The sequence below is a fragment of the Ambystoma mexicanum genome, chromosome 4q, assembly GCF_040938575.1.
Source record: "Ambystoma mexicanum isolate Mex_15411 chromosome 4q, UKY_AmexF1_1, whole genome shotgun sequence".
In the NCBI taxonomy this organism is placed as follows: domain Eukaryota; kingdom Metazoa; phylum Chordata; class Amphibia; order Caudata; family Ambystomatidae; genus Ambystoma; species Ambystoma mexicanum.
In genome coordinates this window covers 318,668,204-318,690,483 of record NC_090928.1, presented here as the reverse complement: position 1 = coordinate 318,690,483, position 22,280 = coordinate 318,668,204, and the positions used below count along the sequence as shown (strand labels likewise).

The 22,280-nt window shown below is 46.0% G+C and overlaps 1 protein-coding gene across 1 annotated transcript in view; it reads left to right on the top strand.

The window, feature by feature from the left end:
* Positions 1-22,280, top strand: part of GREM2 (gremlin 2, DAN family BMP antagonist) — a 279,186-nt gene that overhangs the window by 32,921 nt on the left and 223,985 nt on the right. The window lies entirely within an intron of this gene.

Below are 22,280 nucleotides of genomic sequence, written 5' to 3'. Positions count from 1 at the left end.
GTCACGCAGTTTTTGCAGGCCGGGGTACTAGTAGCTATATCACTCTCACGGCAGGGGCATTACCGACTCTGGTAATGCTCTGGGGCCTTCGTTATATAACTATGGGCCCCGGGGCATTACCTGAGTCGGTAATGCCCCCGTCGCTCGGGGCATATTGCTTAATTAAGTCTTTCACCTGTTTCTACCATCTTCGAGGAAAGTTAGGGTAATTGTCTCTAGGAGCAATGACTGTTTCGGTGGTGCTTGCAGTGCTGTCAAAAGTCAGCAGGAAACTATTTGAGGAGGGACCTGATAAAGGTTACAGAGAAAGGTATGTATGTTGGCGTGTTGTGAAATATGACTTGAACCTTTCACTGCAGTGACATCAGAGCGAGGAGTTATGACTTTTGGGTTTGTGTTTATTGTGTAATCGGCTTCAATGCAAACCATGTACGACAAGGCGATTAAAGGTAGCTGCTGATTAGGTTAAAACAGGGCAGGGCTGGATTGGGTACCCTATTGGTCCTATGTGAACAAGCACAGACCATGGGACTGATTGGAAGATCTATAACAAAATATAAGCCATGACCTGGTTTGAGGAGCAACTTCTGGTGGTCTTTGGTGACATCATCAAGAGCACATCCTAAGTGGTTATCCCGGGTGACTTTAACTACTGGGCCTATCACCCTAACGACTATGTTGCCAATGGTCTCCTGCACTCCCTTGAGGCTAATTGACTGAAACAGTTTGCTATGAGCCCCACCTATAAGGACAATCACACCTTGGACTAGGTACTCACTCATCGCTTGCAAATTGATGATCTTGAAATCTCAGCTTGTCCTTGGTCTGATCACTGCTTTATGTCCTTTACCATGCACCTTCCTGGCAAACTTGTTAGGGAAAATACTAATCCACACTCTTTGAGGGTTGTTAGGAATACCCATTAGATCACCCCTGCGGCTTTCAGTGAACAAGCTTTGCCTTTACTGGTCAATCTTACCCCCTCCAACAATGTTGTGACTCTCACTGATCAATACAATGAGACTATTGCAGCCACTGCCAACTCTCTTCCACCTCTTTCTACTGACTCTATGGCACCTTATTGTAGAGCCGCCTCGGAGTATAAACTGTCCATCTTAGCTGCTAAACACAACTATCATCAAGAACGCATTGAAACAGACAACTCCTCCCAAAAATAATTCTTCACCATTCTTAAGGAATTTGAAGGGAAAGATAACCCTTTTTATCCTATCACAAAAAGTGATCAATGGTGCTCCGATATTCAACAGGGCTTTAGTAAGAAACGTAATGTCTATCAGGATAAGGTCACTCTCCAACACACTGGTCATACCACCATGACCAAAGTCCATTCGAAGGAACTTGAGTGCACTGAAATATGTAATTCCACTATCCCTGTTTTGAACTTTAAAGAAATAACGGAAGCTGAACTCTCTAATATCGTCTGCAATCTGAAGTCATCTTCTTGCCCTGATGATCTCTGTTCACCATCTAAAAATAAAGAATCTATTGACAGTGTAGTCCCTTTTGTCACAAAATAAGTTAATTCCTCCTTTGTCACCTCTACAGTACTGGCGTCCCTCAAAGATTTCTGGATTTCCCCTTTTATCAAGAAGGTCTCTCTTGATCCGGCTGCTGTAGACAACTACTGTCCTACCACCAATGCTACTTTCTTGTTGAAGATTCTGGACAGGGTTTCTTACCTGCAGTTTCAGAATAATATTGAGTATAATCGGCTCTTGGGCTCTTTGCAATCTGGCTTTAGAGCGCTTCACGGCACTGAGACTACTCTGTTGGACCTTAAGGCCAGCCTGTTATGTTATGTTATGTTATGTTATGTTAAAGCAACTTCTAAAGTGCACGGTCACCACAGTTATCATTGCGCTAGAGGACGAAGCAAGCCGGACGAAAAGTGCTCCCTTAGAACAGATAGGTCTTAACAGCCTTCCTGAAGGCCAAATGGTTAGTTAGCTTTTTAATGGCTATCGGTAGTTCGTTTCAAAGCAGTGCTGCTGCTATGGAGAAAGCACAGCAACCTCCAATCCTAACACATCAGTAGGAAGGCACACAGAGCCAGTCAGCAGAGGCAGACAGTAGACAGGGTGCAGGACAGTAGCGTTTAAACATTGCTCTAATAAATTCTGCCCCAAGTCATGCAGAGCTTGGTGAACAATACGTAACGCCTTAAATCTAACACGTTGAGCAACCGGGAGCCAGTGAAGAGACCGGAGCACAGGGTAAATATGCATTCCGTAGGGCATGCCCGTTGCAACACGGGCTGCCATGTTATGGAGCTGCTGAAGCCGCTGTATCAACCCCTTTGGCTGTGCCAAATATAAAGAGTTGCAATAGTCTAGGCGGGATACCACCATAGCGGCTACCATCGGTGGATGAAAAGAGGCCAGAATCATGGAAAGTACTTTTTTAGTACTTTCAACTCGAAGTAACCTGCTTGATAAACAACTGATACTTGATCGTCCATAGACAGGGATGCCGAAATGACCACACCCAGATTTTTCACCTTCACTGCCGGAGCCGGAAGTGGACCAAGAGATGCAGGCCAAAAGGAGGACACCCAGAGTGAGGGATCGGGAGGGTAGCCAACCACCAGAACCTCAGTCTTGTCTCTGTTCAATTTGAGCCAGTTGTGGTTCATCCACTCTGCCACGGCAGACAGGCACTCCTGTAAGCAGGATGACACCTCAGTCCAATAAAGATCTGAGAGAATCAGGATGTGGGTGTCATCTGCACAAGAGTAGCACCTGATGCTGAAGGAACGGGTGGGACACACAAGAGCCCAAATATAGATATTAAATAGAATTGGAGACACGGAGGAGCCCTGCGCACCCCACAATTGAGGTGGCATGGGGCAGAAAGAAAAGGAGGCATGGCAAGGGTTTGTGTGTAGTTCACCAGGAACGAGGTAAACCAGGCCAGTACCTGTCCAGATATACCTCTCAGGGTATGACAGGACAACAGAATGGGGTGGTCGGCAGTGTCGAATGCCGCTGAGAGATCTAATAAGATCAGGACACCCACGCCACCTGAGTCCACTAGCCTGGTCACATCGTCCTGGACGGAGACCAAAACATTCTCTGTACCCCTGCCAGGCCTGAAACCAGATTGAGCAGGGTCCAGAAGATCAGTAGATTCAAGAAATGACAAGAGAAGAGGGGACACCAGGGATTCAAGGAGCTTCGTGAGGAAGGGACGAAGAGAGATGGGGCAAAAATTAGAGAGAACAGAAGGGTCCAGCGATGTTTTTTCAGAAGAGGGATAACCCTAGCAGCTTTAAACTCCAGTGGCACCAGTCCAGATTGACAGGAGTCATTAATGGCAGCTGTGATCACTGTGAGGAGATCAGGAGAGATCTTTTTCATAATATTCAACAGAAAAGCATCCGATGGAGAACAGGACTTAATCCTATGAATGGTAGCCAGCACCACCTCTTCGGAGAACCTGAGGAAGGCGGAACAGCTCCTAGGACCAGCAGGGTCCACAAATACAGAAACAATATTGTCACTGACAGAGGAGGAGTTCCTTACTGGGGATATATTGATATGAATATTGTCAATCTTGGTAATAACATATTTTGACAGAGCATCTCACAGTTCGTGGGTTGGCGTCATATTTGGAGTTAGTCTGGTAGTGGAGGAGAGAGATTGACTACCGAGAGCCTTCGGTTGGCATAGAGAGTGTCGGGGGGGGATTCTGCCGGGGTCGGCCGGGCCGTCCGCAGACCTCCGGGCAGGGAGGCCCCAACTCCTCCTGTGTATATCTCGGATCGAGACAGAGTATGAGGCACACACAAGGAGCAAGGCAACTTCTGCCGTTTATTATGCAAACGGCAGGGATGGGTCAAGGAGCGTACGCGTTCGTCCTGACACACACACAATAGTGGGGCTCGCAGGCCCTTTTTACTACATTATGACGCGCTACTTGCGTCATTCCAAAAAGTTACCAAAAGAACCTATCGCCACTCTTGATTGGTTGCTCGAGTGGTGGGGTTAGTATAGTACGCATATAGAGAATGATATTAGTGGTTAAGATGTAGTCAGGTGGTATATCTGGGTTGTCCCTACAATTAGATACATAAGAATTGTTACATGAAGACCCCTGAGGATTGGCTAACGTTACTGACGTCTGAGATAAGAACCTCATGTTCTGATTGGTGCATCCGTGAGCTCCCCAGCCTGGGACCACCGTTGTTCCCAGCACACGGTGCACCTGTGGTTGCAACAGTGTTTCAATATGGGTACGTGCAGGCAATGTGAGGATTTATTCATAGGTGGGAGACTGACCGTTCCCACTGTAGCAGGTGTCCATTGAGCCTTTCAAGTGTGTCGGCCTGCGTCTCGTAGCGAGGTACCCAGACGCCTTTTCTCTCCTGGGTTTTGGCATCTCGTCAGGTTCGGCTTGGTCACGTGGGGAGGGACCGTGTTTGAGGCATAATTCTGCACAATTAATATTGTTTTTCCACTGTATGTCTGGTTTAATTTGCAGATATGATTTTAACATTGGTACGTGGAGTGCGAGGTTGCAACATCGTGCTTTTGAAGATTTGTTTCTTGACTGTGGGTTTGCAACATTACGACCTTGGCTGGTTGCTCCACTGGGTTCTTTCTGCAGGCTCAGCAACCTGACTTTTGCTTTGTTAATGTCCACGGGAACTCTTGCTTGAGGCCTACTTGGGCCTGGTGCACGAGTAATCCATTTAGTGCATGGATGCTTTAGGTTATAGTGGCATACAGTTTCATGGCCAGTATCGTGTTTCCATTATATCTCTCATGATGGTAACGGGTTTCAAGAGAAGCGTGAGCAAGCGTTATAAATGAGCTCATGGTGCGTCTTGCGTTTCTGCATTCTGAAAGCCTATGTAAAAACAATAAAGATGCACGTCCGTGAATAAGCCTGTCGCCTACGTCAGAGCACTGAGTATGTTCTTCGTGTAGATTGGTGTGGAAATGTTCAGCGTGTATAATAGTTCAGCGGTGCTTCCCGTTATCTAGGTCGTCATGGCATCTCTAACGATGTGTAGATTTCAGTCTAGTTGGTCCGTGCCGCAGGTGTCGGCATGGCCAGTGCGGGCTGTTGGGCAGGCAGATGGACACATCCGTATGTTTCTGTACCAGGGTATTTGGTCATCTGGTAAATGGGCAAACTCTTCTCGTGGCGGGTGTCTGGGCCGCGACCCTCTAGGCCAAGCGCGAGAGGTGAAGGACGGGAGTCTGGTTTTCCATTCTCCCACTTCAGTCCCCCCTCTGGTCGACTTGTCGACCACAAACATATCCTTCTCGTTATCTCCTCTTACTCTCCATATCTTGGTTATCCCTCCGAGATGTCCATAATGGTTTACGTGATCTTCAAATGACCAATACATGTATTCGCATGTTCCTCCAGGAGTACAGTACACCCATCTTCCTATGTAGCTCCTAGGGTTCCTTGGGTTCTCGATCTTCACTGATGGTGGGTCTAGATGATTGGCGATGATTTGGGTGCGCAACTTCTCCCTTTCGTGTATTATCACACCTGTGTGCTGGCCGTCATCCGCTGGCATCAAGGGGTGCATTCCCACCATTTCCAGCAACTCATCAGTTGAGCGCGCCTTCCGGGCTTTCCAAAATCTAATTATTATCAGTGCAGCTCCAGCCAAAATAGCACATCCCACTATTATTTTCAGTCCATCTGACAGCCAAGATGGCATCCATGACCATAATAGTGAAAACCAGCTTTTATCCTTGTTTACGCCGTTACTTTCGTCCATCATTTTGGAGTGCATCTGGGCCAATTGTGAAACTGCTTCTGTTAGTGTACCATTGTCGGCATCGTTGGCAGGTATGAACGTGCAGCATGATTGTCCTATCTTTGCACAAACTCCTCCTTCCATTGCTGTGAGAAGGTCCAATACATATCTGTTCTGTAGTGCTACCATCCTTACAGCTCGCAGCTCCTCTTTAATTGCGTTAAACCCATTTACTGTCGAATTTATGGTCATCATTAGTTCCCATCTGGTTATTTGCAGCCATTTTGCGTTTGCGTATGCCTGCAGTCCCGGATGTATTATTGAGGAGAAGAACATTGCTGCTCTGCTGAATAGTCTGTGTTCTGGCGGTATTGATGTTAGTTCCGTTTCCGACCTTCCCCACAGATAATTTCCTGTTAATGGCTCTCCTTGTCTTTTTCTCCTGTTTAGGACAGTATCATTGCTGTTGGTCCTGTTTTCTTGCTCCTTCTGGAGTGGTGCAGATCTCTTTCTTCTCCTGTCTCCTTCATCCATTTTCGGAAATTTCGCCACATCGACATGCTTCTTAGGTACCACTAGTGATGGTACATTGACGTGTACCATTGTGCACACACCACTCCACAGGGGAGGCAGTGTATGATATGCCTTTTCTCCACAGGCCCAATAATGGTCCATTATTACTGCTGTTCCCGCTCCCCCCTCAGGTAACTCCATCACACTTGCACAATTGGTGTTATATCCCACGTCCACCTCTCCTTTATGCTGGTAACATACTTTGGGCGCAGTCAATGGTAATATAGTTATCGGGTCTTCATCTTCTTCTACCCACGTGAGCATTGGTACATACTTGATCCATGTCGTCCAACATCGATGATTGTGTGTCTCGATGGTTGATATAGTTTCTTTTGTTACCATGTTGCTGCCAACCACTCCTATCTCCCAGCTGGTACCCAGGAACACCTTTCCTGTTATCGTCAGTAATGGCCTCTCCCAGCATCCTTGTTTACCCGGAACTTCCGTGGCGTACCAATCACATGGTAGATACTGCAGTGTTACCTTCTTTGTTTCTCCTTTTTCAGGGCCACTTGTTATGTATCTGAATGCTTCAGCATGTAAACTGGTCTTGTGATAACTCAGATAGGTCTTGAGGAAGTTGTTTTCATATGGGTATGAGTCTCGTGTTTTCCATGTCATGTGCACTACTGTTCCTTGGAATCTTCCTTTCGTTTGGAACAGGGCCAAATATATTATGCACTGTGCTGTTTTTTCATCTATTTCTGTGGCAACAAATGTTCGTGAAGCGCTCATGGCGTATGGTATTAATGAGCAAACGTAACAGCTATCCTCAGTTGTCTGCTTACCAATGCGGGTCATGTGCTGGTACCATATGTTGTTTGTGACGTGTGCTGAATCTTGTACATAATTATCAATACCTTTATTGTCTGAGTATGTGCTGCGTTTAACTTTATTTCGCTTTTGTTCATTGTTACTGTTACCACCTGACGTAACACCTGTTGCAGCAGGGAGGTGGGGTACATTAGGTTTGGGTGCAGCAAAAAAACTCATAGCATAGCTGTACTGCCATACAGAGGCAGCCAAAACTCCGGTGATCATAAAAATCCCTATTATTTTTATTACATATGCTAACCTCACCGACATTTTTGCTCTTACCTTGCTGCAGTCCTGGCAGCGTATTCTTGCGACGTTAAAGTTGCCCGCCTAAAAATTCTCAAAAAGTGCTTGTTATTAAATGTTAGTTTTGTTTCATTAAGCTCTCCCTATCAAATAGTCATTCAGTGCCCAGGTGAAGAGTTGCTCCCACGCTACTCTAAGCGATCGGTCTCTCAAGACCGGCAAGTATGGGCGGAGGTGGGGCATGTAATTTTCTATGGCCAGGAGGAAGGCCGTGTAGTATACACGTACCCTTTTCTTTTTTAAGTATGTTGGCCTTTTTATTTCGTATACAAATTGGTGTGACAATTCTTCTGGGTAACTATCGTCTGGCAGCACCATCTACGCCTGCACACTGAATTTGTTAGATAACTTTTCTTAACAATACAATATTACGCAGCTCCTGTATGTGCGAGAGAAAAAGAGAACATTCACGTGTTTACATGTGTATTGGTGCAAGCGAAGTCCTTAGTTTTTATTACAATTGTATTTAGTAGTCAATGGGGGGGGGGGGTTTGCTCAGATGGCGGGAGCAGTTTTACTCTTTGAACGTGTGACCATGGGGTGGGCAGTGTGGGGATCACCCCCTTCTTCGTCCGTTATTCTCTCCGAGGGAACAATTGGGTCGTTGTCTGTGGTTGTGTTTTCTTCCGCTGCCGGGGATGTTGTTGGCGTTTTTCCAATGGACCTGTCGTTGGCGCTGGGGCGGGTCTGCAGTTTGTAAATTTTTACATCATGCAGGTGGTTCCACGCACGCTTATCCTTTAGTTTTACTGCTCTTGTTGATACGTCCTCTACTAAATGGGGGCCAGTGAACCTCTGCTGGTTCCACTTTCTATTAAAATTTCGAAGTAGTACGTGGTCACCTTTGGCAAGTTGGCACAAGTTCTCCTTTCCCAATTCTGTATTTTCGTCTATTTCTTGGTTGCTGGTGGACCCGCCCCGTGTGCGCTCGAGCTGTTGAGACACAAACACAACGCTAGTAATCAAAGAAGACACATATTGATACATTTCATCACCTAACACATTCGCAGAACTTTCTTGGTCGGTGAATGCCCTTGACGTTGGTGTTAGGGGAAGGCGCATTTGGCGTCCAGTAACCACCTCGTGTGGGGTGAGGTGGTGGTCGGACCCTGGCCTGTTTCTAAGTTCGAACAGTGCTAACGGAAGGCAATACAACCAACTTTTCTTTGTTGTTTGCTGTATTTTAGCAATTGCCTCCTTCAATAGGCCATTCAGGCGTTCACATACACCATTAGCCTGTGGGTGGTACGCACATGCAAATTTGTGTTTAATGTTCAGTAGGGATGTGATATGCTGGAACATTTCATTTGCGAAATGGGGTCCGTTGTCTGATCTTAACACCTCGCACACTCCCCACCTGGGGAATACCTCCCTTACTATAAATTTGGCTGCTCTAAACGCATCAGGGTGTGAACAGGGCCCTGCTTCGATCCACCTAGAAAATGGGCATACTACTACTATCATGTATCTATTGCCTTGACAAATGTTGATCATATCAACATAGTCAATGTGGAGGTGCCGAAAAGGTCCTTCTGGTCGGGGTATGGTACCTCTTATCACCTTTAAAGTATGACCGGCCGTGAACTGTTGACATGTAAGGCAATTGCTGATAAAATTTGACACATGGGATGTTAACTCGGGACAGAACCAATCTTCTCTAATTCGTGCTGCTATTATTTCTTTGCCTGTATGGGCAGGGTGATGTAATTGGTTCAAGGCGGTATTTAACAATGCCAATGGTATTACAACTTTCCCAGTGCCACCCTGGCGCCATAGTGCGTCGGTTGGTGACATTGTGCATCCTCTTTTCACCCATACTTCTTTTTCGGCCATTGGTGCAGCCGCTTGTAACTCCATAATCTGGGTGGCTGGGAGATGGGTGTACCCTTCTTTTATTAACATCTCCCTCGCTATTCCCCTCCCTCTCCCTCTCTGTGAGTCTGTGGGGTTCCATATCTCACCAAAATATGCAGCATATTTTGCATGTGCGTCTGCTGCTGCATTTCCTTTTGATATATAGTCTTCTCCATTGGTGTGTGCGGTGCATTTTACTAGGGCTAGTTCTTGGGGATCGTTTATTACTTCAATTAGTTCAGCCAACAAGAGGGCATGTTGTACTGGAGTGCCGTCAGCTCTCCTAAACCCTCTTCTTCTCCACTTTGATAGCCCTGAGTGGACAGTGGATGTAACATATGCACTGTCGGAATATATAGTAACTTTTTTATCAAAACTTTCCTTTAGTGCCAATATGAGTGCAACCAGTTCCGCCGCTTGAGCAGAGTAATGCTGTGGTAATTGTACACACTTAATAGCCACACACACTGGCGCTTCCATCATTTGTACTACTGCTGCCCCAGTCCTCCTTATCCCGTCTCCTTGATCAATAGTTGATGACCCATCAATAAACAAAAGCTCACCTCCCTCTAGTGCGTTTTCTTCAACTTTCCTAGTACATGAGTACATCTCAGTTACTTGGGTGCAGTCGTGGGCGTAATCTCCCTCTTCAATTACTTCTGCTAGGAACCTTGCAGGGTTAACCGTGCTACATCTAACAATTGCCAGTTCAGCTTTGGACAAAATAATCTCATAACCTGTTGCCCTCTGTGTCGTCAGTGTGGACTTAGGTTTATTCAATATCGCAAATAGTGCATGTTCTACAAATAGTGTAGTTGGACACCCCATAGTTATTGATGATGCTTTTTCTACTGCAAATGCAGCTGCAGCAAGACCTTGTTCGCAAGAGAATTGTCCTAACATTATTGGATCTAAGTGACCGCTGTAAAATGCTACTGGTTTATAGCCCATGCTAGTCTTTTGGGCCAATACTGCTTTCATTACTGCTGAGTCGCAATGTGAAAATATAAAAAATCGTCGCTCATAGTCTGGGGATGCTAGTACTGGAGCAGTTGATATTGCTTCTTTTAATTCATCAAATGCCTCCTTCATTTCCATAGTCCATCCCAACTTTTTCTCCCCTTTATTTGCTTCCTTCAAACCCTCAAGCAGGGGTCCTATGTAAGAGCTGTAATCAAATACCCATGCTCTACAGTAGTTGCACAGTCCCAGAAATTGCTGCAGTTCTCTTACAGTCTGTGGCACGGGAGTGCCTGATATTGCCTGTGCTCTTTGTGGTGCAATCCTTCTTCCATGTTGTGATATCAGTTGGCCAATGTAAAGTACCTGTTCCTGACAGTATTGTATCTTTTCCATGTCTACCTTGTACCCCTTTTCAGCCAATATCGTCAACATTTTTAATGAGTCCTCTCTACATTTATCTTCATTTGTACTGCAAATTATTATGTCATCCACATACTGTAACACTGTGCTTTCCAACTCAACGTTACCCAAATCCATCTGTATTACCCTATTGAAAATTGAAGGTGATTCACAATATCCCTGTGGTAATCTGGTATGTTTCCACTTCCTATTTCGGTAAGTGAAGCTTGTCAAGTCTTGTGAGTCTGGGTGTAATGGTATTGAGAAAAAAGCATTTTTAAGGTCAATCACTGTAAACCGTGATGCTTCTGCTGGAATGCCACACAAAATTGTGGCCGGGTTTGCTGTTACTGGATACTCTGCTTCTACTATGTTGTTCAACGGTCTGAGGTCCTGTATGAACCGCCAAGACCCTCCTTTAGCCTTGCGCACCGGGTACACAGCTGTGTTGCATGGGGATTCTGAGGGGACCAATATGCCATTGTTTATAAGGGCTGTTATGGTTTCGTATATGCCCTCATCTGCCTCTCTTGACAATGGGTATTGTTTCACTCTTGGTAGTATGGCACCCTTTTTTAATTTTATCCTTACACCCCCTATGCTTTTAATGCATCCTACATCATAAGGGCTAATAGTCCATAATGATTTTGGCACCTTTGACATATCTTCTTTAAAAAATGGGACTGGTGTGCCAGCGGGTGCCTCAAGTGCCATTGCAATTTTCTGTGCCACTTGTTTGTGAGCCACTGTTAGCCACATTTCTACACTCATCATGAACACCATTTCATTTTCCTCCTTTTCTTCTGAAAACAACTCTTCATCTGACACCTGGGTCAGCCTACATCCTTCTGCTAGTGCTATCACCGCCCTCCATGCTCTCCCTTCTTTATCTTGGGCGTGCACAGCAACATAATCAGCTGTTGCAATAATGCTCTCAATGTCCACTGCAAGGACCTTCCCTTCCAGTTCATTAGCTGGTGTTTCTGGTCGGAATAGATAGGCTGCTGGTCTCCTCCATATTTTCCCTCCTATCCCTGGCATCCATGCAAATGCCATGTCTGTTCCGTACTGGAATAGCTCGCCGTCTACCGGCTCCGCCCTGATCGCTATCTGTCCACAGTATGCTTGCAAAATCTGTCGTGCTGCAAGCATGTTAATCCCTGGAGTAGAGCAAATTATGCCATCCTCTGTAAAGGAGATCGTCATATTTAATCTGTTCATTATGTCCCTCCCCAGTATGTTTACTGGTGAGGCACTATAATACAAAAGTGGTACTGACAGATCGTAATCTCCAATAGATAGCGGAACGTTATCAGTAAATGGAACCAACCCTTTAGCCCCAGAAAACCCTTGTGTGTTCATGGCTTCGCCTGACATCTTAAACTTACCTTCCCTTATGCAAGACCGGGTTGCCCCGGTGTCAACAAGGAATGATAATTTTTTGTCACCTATAGTTACCTCTATGCGTGGCTCCTCCGCACTATTAGGTGTTACTGACAGGATGGGACACACCAAGGCCGTCTGTGGGCTGTCCTATTGGGGGTACAATGACTGGCCATTCCCTGTGTAAGGGTTGTGTCCCAACACCGTCACCCCACCCAATTGCGTTCGTTCAGGTTGTGGTGGTGGTTGTATTAACGCTGCACCAGTTACTTGTGGCAGGTATTGTTTTATTTGTTGTTGTGGTAGGGAATAGTGTTGGTCACTCCCTTGTGGTGACATCTGCTGTGGTTGTATGCCCTGCTGTTCTTGTGATGTCCTATGTTGTGCTTGTTCGTTCCATGCTGGTGTTCCTGGCCTGACCCTGCATGTACGTGACATGTGTCCTAATAGTCCGCAGCTCCAACACACGGGTGGTTCCCTGTTTTGCCATGGGAAGTTCCCTGTGTTGTCCTGGTATACTGGTTGCCCTGTCTGGTAGTTATTTCTGAGTCCCCCAGCCTGTTGTTGGGTATTATATCCGTATCCTCTTCCCCTCATAAACCCTCCTCTCCCTCTATTATAATTATAATACCCAGCTCCTTGCATTTGGTACCCTCCTCCCATGTTCTGTGCGTGTGATTGCAGAGGCAGCACTTGCTCTATTACCTCTTGTGGAGGCGCTATTTGAGCTGGATTTTGTGCAGCCACTACTTGCGTTGGGCTTTGGGCCATTGGTGTTGGCGCAGTTATTAGTGCCCCTTCCATGGTATATTTAGTAAGTTTTTTCTGTACTAATTTGGCCTCTTCTGTTTTCCTGTCCTCTTCCTTTTGTTTCATTTTTCCTTGCCATGTTCTACAGTGATGTACTATAGTCAGTTGTATTTCCGGCCATGGTTTTGCTTCCATCCCCACTACTTTCTTTAATTGTCTCTGAACTCCTTCTGGGAGCCCTTGTACTAGTATATGATAAAATATGGCTGGTGTTTTGTCCCATTGTTCTCTAGTTTCCATGCGCCACTTCTCTTGAATATCCTGGATATAATCAACAGGATCCTCGTTCTCACCCATCTTACGGGAAGTAATGGCTCCTATGTCTGATGTGTCTGGGTACTGCACTCTTAGTGCCTGCCATAGCGCATGTCTGCAGTTTGCAAATGGTGCCCCATCATGCGATGTGTTTGTTATTGTTACCCCATGGAATCCCGCTCTTTTCCAAATGTCATCCGCTCTATCCCCTAATATTGATATTAACAGGCCCTTAACATCTCCCACTGCTAGTTTCTGTCCTGCGGTGTGTTTTTCCATTTCATATATCCATTTACCCGCACCTCCACTTAATGATGGGAGCCTACATTTTATGTTTTCCTTATCCGTATGTTTCCAAGGTACATACTGTGGTCTAACCCCTCCTCTCTCCAGCAGTGGCATTACATTCTGTCTTGTGTCATCCTTTATGCTCCATGATGTTAACTCTTCACACCCCTCCTCTTCCCCCATTCCTTTTACTACTTCAAATCCTTCCTTACTACCTCTTCTCCTACCTCCCTCTTCTTCCTTTCCCCTTTTTTCATCCTTTCCTGTGTTCAATATGGGCACGTCTGTTTGCCTGTCTTGCCTGCGACTAGGGAGGTCCCTAAGCCGACATGCATAAGGTGTAACTTCGTCCATGAAGGGTGCGAGCTTTATTCTGTGCAGAGAGCGTGCAGTTGTTGAACATGTGGGGTGTGGCGTTAGAGAGCGTGATGGTGATGTGGGTGGCGTGTGTTGGTTGGTGAGCGTCGGTGGCGTGTGTTCGTTAGTTTGTGTTTCTCCCATTCTTTTCACTTCCTCCTTACTTCTCTCCAGCTCCTCCCATCTTCTACTCACCCATGGCGAATCTATGTTTGTTCTAGTGAGGTATAGCTTATCTAAGCTTTCCCTTTCACTCTTCCTTCCATCCTCACTACAAAAATCATTCATAAATTGCGCCCCCCACTCTGCCTTTTTTCCTTTTATTGTTACAGTTTTTAAGTCTATTAGGTCTCCCTCTTCCTTTCCGTTGTTACCAACTGTTCCCCTTAGTGCTGACGTTGTTGCTACCTCTCTATTTTTATATACTTCTCCCCATCTTTCACTCTCCCTCTTACTCTCTTCTCTCTCCCCTTCACTCCTCTCCTCCATCTCCCTACTATTTTCCTCTCTTTTCCTTTTTAATTCCTCCATTACTTCGTTGCTCATCTGTTCCAATATCCTTTCATCCTCTCTCCTCCTTTCCCATTTCACCCTTTCTCTTTCTACTATACTCTCTATTACCTTCCCCTCTTCATATTTTTTAGCTGTCTCTGATATTATCCTCCTCCTCCATATTTCCATTTCTTTTTCATTTTCTTCTTCTTCCTTCTTCTTCTCCCTCATCACTACTCTTGATACCCTTTCTGCTGCTGCTTTTACCCTTACAGCTTCCCTCTTTCTCTCCTCACTTTGCTCCCTTAATTTTTCCAATTCGTCCTTACCTTCTTTCCTTTTCCTCACTCTCTCTCTTTCCTCCCCCTCAAGTTGTTTTATCAGTTCATTCTGCTCATCCCTTAGTTTAGCTAATCTTTCCTCCAAAATCTCTTCCTTCTGCCGTAGCAGCTCCTCTCCCCTCATTTCACTCTCTCTTTCACTATCCTCGTTTGTTCTCTTTACCGCCTCCCTTTCCTCTCCAGTTAGTGATCCTCGTAATTTCAACAATATCTGTGCAGCTACCCACTCATCGTTTCCTATCTCTACAGTCTGCTCTTCTCTCCTCCCGTCCCCCATTGGTATCTTTCCATGAGCCACATATGGTGGAGGGCTGTATGCCGGGTTTGAGTATCCTTCAGCCGCCCTTAACTGTCCTTTTATTTCTCCTAATTCTCTTAAAGGGTACAACCCTCCTCCCTCTGTTTTCACTCCCGGTGTTAAGGGTATCTCATTGCTCGGTTCCTGTTTTATGTCAGCTAATTTATCAACCTTTCCTCCACCCAGTTTTTCATTCCCCATATTCTTTGTTCCTTCACTCTCCTTTTCCCCATCCGTTCCTTCTTTCTTAATCTCCTTTTCTTCCGGTGTTTCCCCCATAGTGAACATTCCATTTGGTCCTGGTCTAGACCCCTGGAACATCCTCCATAAGTTAAACACCTCCACATGGTTTGCCAACTTCTTCCCCTTGTATGTATTGTGCAGATGGTTTAATAGTGAATGTTGGGCATATGGGTCAAAGCTACCATTAGGCGGCCATGGTGTCAACATTTTGTTGTCCGTCCCCTGGGTCCACTCTATGCTGTACTTAATTAACTTCTCCCTATGTGGTGGCAGTGTGGTGCATATATGTTGTAGTGGGGTAGTGAGGGTATTCCCCCACCCTCCCAACCCTCTCCCGTATGACATACTAGCGCACCCTTTCTTACCCTTCCCCTTGCTACCAGTTTGCAACATACAACCTTTTATTGCTTACCTTGCCCCGCAAGTGTGGGGACTTACGACAATCCTTTGACAAATTATGCAATGATAATAATCACAAAAAAAAATTTATAAAACAAATATATTTATGATGTTATATTATATTCCTTCCCCTACGGCCCCCTGCGGCCGAAGCGCACGCAGCCCCCTGCAGCTGCGTACCCCTTACGACGATCTTACACAGTCGTCCTTTTTCCCCGTTCTCCTCCCACCTTTACACTTGCCGTGGCCGGCGTTCTCCGTGCGCAGCCACGCCCCCTTCCCCTTCTCCTCTTTGATCCACTCGTTTATCGTTTATCTCCGTGTCCGCTCCTTTATCATGTTTCTCTTCCCCACCAATGTCAAACCCAAAGCTTCTTGTGTTCACGATATCTTACTAAATCCCTACTGGTGACGTCACCTATTTCTTCGAACTACTGGTATATTCGTGTTATGTTCTTTAAATTCAAAATACACTTGCAATCTACCCCGCTAACCCTACAGCTGTCTTCCTGTCTCTCCTGGAACAAGGTAATCTCATCAATACTATAACCGGACTGCGCACGCTGCGTCGCCTCGCGTGTGATACGCCCCTCAACAGGAGGGCTTAACCAGCCAATTATCTTCCGTTTTGGGCAACTACGTAACTAGCCACCGCCCACAGGGAAACGTCATCTACCTATCGAGTTTCTTGCTCGAACAATAGGGAACCTCATCTACCTATCGAGTTTCTTGCTCGAACAATAGGGAACCTCATCTACTCATTGAATGATAAATGTCAAATCGTAGGAAACCACACACACCCACCCTCACACGTAGTCGCGATTTAGGCCAATCAGTGTCTTTCGAGCGGCTGCACGTGATGTTTTCGTGCCCCGCCCCCCTCTTTCGCGTAACGTTAGCTTTTTGTTGCGAGCGTCTGCACGTGTTGTTCTCGTGCCCTGCCCCCCTCTTTCGCGTAACGTTAGCCGCCTTCTCTCGCACTCAATTCACTACCATTCATTCCATTATCATCACTCAATTAAACCTTCACCCCACCTTTTTACAATACCTCCCTCCTCCCTTATTTACTTCCGCCCCCTCCCTCACAATTTCGCATTGCTTGTTGTGCGTGTCATGCTCACCAAGTTCCCTCGATGCAGGGCCGCTCGACTGCGTGCACCCCTCCAAGCGGCTCGCCACCTCCCCTCGTCTGGACCACGTCTGGACACTCGCCGACCGCGGGCGGGATACTTCTCAACCGGCTCCCGAGGGCCAATATCCGGATTGCGCTGTCCGGTCCTCTCGCAGCTCCGCGATGGTCCTGTAGTCCTCAGAAGGGGGCAACGGCAGAGGGGGCCGCGCCGCCGGGCCTCCCCGCAACGGGAGTGCCTGGAAAAATAAAAAATAAAAGTCGATCTTAAACAGATCTCAGCAGTGCCTCCAACTTGTCGGGGGGGGATTCTGCCGGGGTCGGCCGGGCCGTCCGCAGACCTCCGGGCAGGGAGGCCCCAACTCCTCCCGTGTATATCTCGGATCGAGACAGAGTATGAGGCACACACAAGGAGCAAGGCAACTTCTGCCGTTTATTATGCAAACGGCAGGGATGGGTCAAGGAGCGTACGCGTTCGTCCTGACACACACACAATAGTGGGGCTCGCAGGCCCTTTTTACTACATTATGACGCGCTACTTGCGTCATTCCAAAAAGTTACCAAAAGAACCTATCGCCACTCTTGATTGGTTGCTCGAGTGGTGGGGTTAGTATAGTACGCATATAGAGAATGATATTAGTGGTTAAGATGTAGTCAGGTGGTATATCTGGGTTGTCCCTACAATTAGATACATAAGAATTGTTACATGAAGACCCCTGAGGATTGGCTAACGTTACTGACGTCTGAGATAAGAACCTCATGTTCTGATTGGTGCATCCGTGAGCTCCCCAGCCTGGGACCACCGTTGTTCCCAGCACACGGTGCACCTGTGGTTGCAACAGTGTTTCAATATGGGTACGTGCAGGCAATGTGAGGATTTATTCATAGGTGGGAGACTGACCGTTCCCACTGTAGCAGGTGTCCATTGAGCCTTTCAAGTGTGTCGGCCTGCGTCTCGTAGCGAGGTACCCAGACGCCTTTTCTCTCCTGGGTTTTGGCATCTCGTCAGGTTCGGCTTGGTCACGTGGGGAGGGACCGTGTTTGAGGCATAATTCTGCACAATTAATATTGTTTTTCCACTGTATGTCTGGTTTAATTTGCAGATATGATTTTAACATTGGTACGTGGAGTGCGAGGTTGCAACATCGTGCTTTTGAAGATTTGTTTCTTGACTGTGGGTTTGCAACATTACGACCTTGGCTGGTTGCTCCACTGGGTTCTTTCTGCAGGCTCAGCAACCTGACTTTTGCTTTGTTAATGTCCACGGGAACTCTTGCTTGAGGCCTACTTGGGCCTGGTGCACGAGTAATCCATTTAGTGCATGGATGCTTTAGGTTATAGTGGCATACAGTTTCATGGCCAGTATCGTGTTTCCATTATATCTCTCATGATGGTAACGGGTTTCAAGAGAAGCGTGAGCAAGCGTTATAAATGAGCTCATGGTGCGTCTTGCGTTTCTGCATTCTGAAAGCCTATGTAAAAACAATAAAGATGCACGTCCGTGAATAAGCCTGTCGCCTACGTCAGAGCACTGAGTATGTTCTTCGTGTAGATTGGTGTGGAAATGTTCAGCGTGTATAATAGTTCAGCGGTGCTTCCCGTTATCTAGGTCGTCATGGCATCTCTAACGATGTGTAGATTTCAGTCTAGTTGGTCCGTGCCGCAGGTGTCGGCATGGCCAGTGCGGGCTGTTGGGCAGGCAGATGGACACATCCGTATGTTTCTGTACCAGGGTATTTGGTCATCTGGTAAATGGGCAAACTCTTCTCGTGGCGGGTGTCTGGGCCGCGACCCTCTAGGCCAAGCGCGAGAGGTGAAGGACGGGAGTCTGGTTTTCCATTCTCCCACTTCAAGAGGATTCCAGTTTGTTAGTTAAATACATTGTTTTTGCTGCTTTAATGGCTAATAAGTATGCTGCAGAGCAGGTCTTATAGTGGCCTTCAAGAATAAGGTGGTAGGCCTTACGCCCTTTGCGCTCTGCTTGTCTCAATTTAAGCCGTGCCGCCCTCAGAAGGTCAGAGAACCAGGGTTCAGAGGGCAATCTGCAGGGTTGGATACAATGAAGTGGGGCAGCCCCATCTGGACCCTCAAGTAATGCCTGGAATAAATAGGAGTGGGAGGCCACATGAGCCAACTTACACTTAGTAGCAACCGAGGCAACCATACCTTGAATGTGCGCAGTGCGCCATGGGCACTGCCAGATTTTGATGGCTGATAATTTAGGTTGAGGCCTTGCTACTTTAATCAGGCAGGATACTCGGCAGTGGTCTGACCATAATACAGGTTCCGCTGTCTGAAAGGTCAGCAAACTTTTCCTAGCTAAAATCAGATCTAATGTATTACCCTGCATGTGCGTAGGTCCCAGCAAATGTTGGTACAGCTCTCGGTCTGACAGACTGTCAAAGAAGAGATTCAGGGCAGGGGGCCTAGGATGGTTGAATTTCAAGTTAAAATCCCCAAGTACAACCAAGTGAGAATATTGTAGTTGAAGTTCTGCTAAAAAATTCATGAAAAGATCCAGGAAGTTTCCACAAGGACCCGGGGGACGATAAACAAGCAGGAAGTGACATGTAAGAGCAGGTGTAATAGCCCAAGACCATAGGGGCTGCTAAGCTGAGTGACAGTGAGCTCTGCTTTACAAAATGACCGCAATACCTCCCCCATGCTGGAAGGAGCTGGCGGTCCAGCTGAATGAAGCAAAAAATGGATCTCATTGGCATGTGCCGGCAATGAGCGAGTGTTCATTAACAGAAGCGAGAGGGGAATATTATTTTCTACACTGGTCAACCCGTGGTGCAAGGGAACAGCCCTTTCAGTAGCAGCAGTGCGATTCCAACCAGGTGGAAATACCGTACCTGTGGGAGAAACCTATGCCGTGTTGTTGACTCTGGTCGGGTTGCTATGTTGATGCTCCTCTACCGCTCTGCAGTGTTTGAACTTGTTGACCATTCTGTGCTGTTGGAGGGGTTGGGGACCATCACTAGTTGTTCCAGTAGTGCCTTGGGATGGCTGGCCTCCTTTTTGGGACCCTGCTCTGCCTGTTTAACTTCCGGTGGCTTTAAGTCACTTGCTGAATTCCTTGCGGTGTTCCGCAGGGTGCTTGCCTTTCTCCCACCCTCTTTAACCTCTATATTCATCCTTTCTTCCATCTTCTGGATAGCATCGGCATTGGTTACACTAATTACGCCAATGATACCCAGATATATATCGGGCTGACTGGCGACTATGAGAGGTATTCAGGCACATCTGCGTCCAACCTGGCCTTGTTGCAAGTGGCACAGAATAATGCTTTTCGAGCTGTTTGTGGTCTGGCGAGAAGGAATCATGTCACTGAGATTCGTAGATCCCTGAAATGACTTCCAGTTAAACATTGCATCACCTATACAATTCTTCTCCTTACTTACAAGTGTCTCAGTGACAGAGCACCTCTTTAGCTGAAGAAAAGGATTAGGTGGCCATGTATCTCCTGTCCTCTCCAATCTAACAACTCTAATAGACTCGAGCAGCCTCGCTATAGACTGGCTCAATTTGGTGGCACCTGCTTTGATTCTATTACACCTCACATGTGGAATATTCTGCCCACTGATCTTTGTCTTTGCCCTGAACTTTCCTCATTTAAGAGATCTCTAAAAACGTATCTCTCTAATTCCAACGACTAAGCTCCTTACTTCTTCCCATCTCCTTTGGTTTTTCTAGGCTTTCTGTTTCTCCTTACATGATGCACACTGAGGCCCACAGGCGAGTTGTGCCCTACAAAATATATTTAACATTAACATTAACATAATGATGCTCTGAAAAATGGGAATGAACGACAACATGTTTGTGGATGGAGAGAATCAGGGAAGAACTTCCTTTGCAAAAGAAAAAAGGAACAAGTAAAACACTTTTTTCAACACTTTACGGTGGAGAAGGGCACAGTACAAGTGCCGTATAACATAACATAACATATCATATCACAACACAACATAACGTTGCCATTACATTGCTTCTAAGCCCCTAGTGTTTATTATTTTTCGTTAAATTTGAATGGACTTTGGTTAAGGAATCCCCATTGGTATTGGCACTAGGCAGTGCTGGTTGTACCATATCAGACTGCGCAGAAGCAATGAAAGTGCAGATTCTGGACATTCGACCAGCCTCATGTATCTTGGGCGAATGCCATTCGTTTGATGCCAGTGGATTTTGCTGGTTTGGACTAGTCTTCATCTGCAGAGAAAAATCCTTATGGGAGAATTGGCTGGTCATGTGAAACCCCATAGACATGGACATAAACAAAGGATCAATCCCTGTAGACAGAGTCGTCCTTTAGTTTTGATAAGGTGGGAAAAGTGCACCAGAAGGACTGGTAAGTGCCTTTCATTATTGTGGGGTCAGTTGTCTGGAGCGCTTTGAAGGAGCACATGTGAAGAGGAGAGCAGGTTAGTTGGGTTGGGAATGGGCTGATGCGAGGATTCTGCCTGTTTGCCTTGCAAGACCAACTGTAATTAATTCTTTTGCTCATCCCTTTAAGACCATTCCTTTTTGATTTGTACACCTACAAACATTTAACCTGGCCTAATTTCAAGGAAAGGAATGGCTCCAAAATATCTGTTCACATGGCATACTTTTCCTGAGATAGCACAACTCCTTCAACTTGGCCAACTTCCTGTGAGATTGTGAGTGAACGAATAATGTGTTTGTTTGTGTGTAATATATCAGTATTTCCTGCTACAGAAGTAGACAGGTAGACCTCACATAATAACCTATGATAGCTGCCCTACGAACAGGTTCACTCATGGACCAAATCGTAAATCTCCAACTGCGAATAGTGCAGCTGCCCTCTGGGCAACACATAACAACATTGTGGTGAAAACATTCAACCATCAGATTTACAAAGATATCGTACAACCCTGAAAACAAGTACTTTGTAAATGTTTATTTTCTTTCTATTGTATACGGTTCCCTATAGGTCATGTGCGTGTTGCTGGAGCTTCCAAACGGGAGATTCATTTGCATAACCTATCATGGGGAAACGTATGCAGGGAGCATGTGATTGACGCTTTTATCGGCTCATGTTTTAAAACCTATGTAAATCATACCAAGAGAAAATGTAAGGGCAGACTGATGGATCATGCATAGGACATCTTAAATGATCAGTGTTCTAGTGTGGCAAGACATTATCAAGCGGGAAATCACCTTGCTGGCTAATTACATACATTTGTTCTCAATGTGGTAAAATCATAGCTATGGTACAGAGATCATGAGTAAAGGATATTGCAAAGAGAGACCTGCTGGGCATTCAATCTGCAATCCGAGTCACCTAATGGTCTTAATGAACTGATGAACTGGCATGTGTAGTTGTAAACCTCATTGCTTTCTTTACTACTCATGTTACAACCATTGTTACTGCTATTTCCTGTTAACCTGGTTTATCTAAATGCATTTAGCGTTCTAGAGTGGGTCTTGTCGTGATCACTCAGGGACCATGTTTAAACATCCAAAGAAGTGAGCAATTCATAATGGACATGTTTAACATGCATGATTATAATGTATTAACTGTTTCTCTTAGAATATGCTGTTTCTGTTTGTCTTTTATAGCACATCATAAAGGGTGCTATACTTGCAAATCATATTGGTGTTCATTTTCTAGAAATG